Source organism: Chiloscyllium punctatum, chromosome 6 (assembly GCF_047496795.1).
Source record: "Chiloscyllium punctatum isolate Juve2018m chromosome 6, sChiPun1.3, whole genome shotgun sequence".
In the NCBI taxonomy this organism is placed as follows: domain Eukaryota; kingdom Metazoa; phylum Chordata; class Chondrichthyes; order Orectolobiformes; family Hemiscylliidae; genus Chiloscyllium; species Chiloscyllium punctatum.
Window position 1 is genome coordinate 95,760,360 of NC_092744.1, and position 821 is coordinate 95,761,180.

An 821-nucleotide genomic window follows, 5' to 3' on the forward strand; every position below is an offset into this window, starting at 1 on the left:
TGTGTCTTATATCCAGCCTTCATCAATGGCAAGAGCAAGGGGGAAAGGGCGAGATCAATGTGTAAGTCTGTCCATGCCAATCACGGCACCCACATCGGCAATTCTCTACTGTGCATTCACACCAGTTTTCTGTGCCGCTACACCCACCCCCTGCACCTTTTGAAATATCTCTATTATTTTGTGGTGTCTCTCTGTGCTCTTACCACCAAGATGAATCACTTCTACCCAACCTGCTCCAGATTTCATGTGACAAAACACTCATTAAGAATCCCATAGCATTAAAGATGCACATCGCATCTCTCGTTATTTGATTTCCCTGGATCTCTTTCATAAGATTAACGTTCACAGCAACTTGACTTGGAAAAGAAAATCGCGTTCCTTTTCATTATCCCCTTTCAGTCTACATTTCGTTAAGTTCAGGCATCAGTCTCAAATTAATCTTTGAGGTTTTATAATGTGGTCGATGCAGACAAACTAACCATTGAAGTTTCAATTTCAATACGACAGTATGGTAATCCGAAAATAGCGACGAGAGTGGGATTCGAACCCACGCGTGCAGAACACAATGAATTAGCAGTCCATCGCCTTAACCTCTCGGCCACCTCGTCGTGTATGCATGAAGAGATATGACATAATCTCCCAGACCATCACAATCTCATCACCTTTGGCCAATCTCCCATTCACAGCCTCCAACCTCATTGTCCATGAACCCCACACTGCCCGATTCTACCTCCTTCCTAAGACCTGCTGTCTCTGCCTGCGCCTGTTTGACCCGACTCATCTCTTCCTACGTCAACACCTTCCTGTCTCCCCAGTCCAGG

The 821-nt window shown here is 45.4% G+C and overlaps 1 non-coding gene across 1 annotated transcript; it reads right to left on the reverse strand.

The window, feature by feature from the left end:
* Positions 1-526: 526 nt before the first annotated feature.
* Positions 527-608, reverse strand: trnas-gcu (transfer RNA serine (anticodon GCU)). Its single transcript has one exon. It is a non-coding gene; the product is annotated as a tRNA-Ser (tRNA).
* Positions 609-821: the final 213 nt, after the last annotated feature.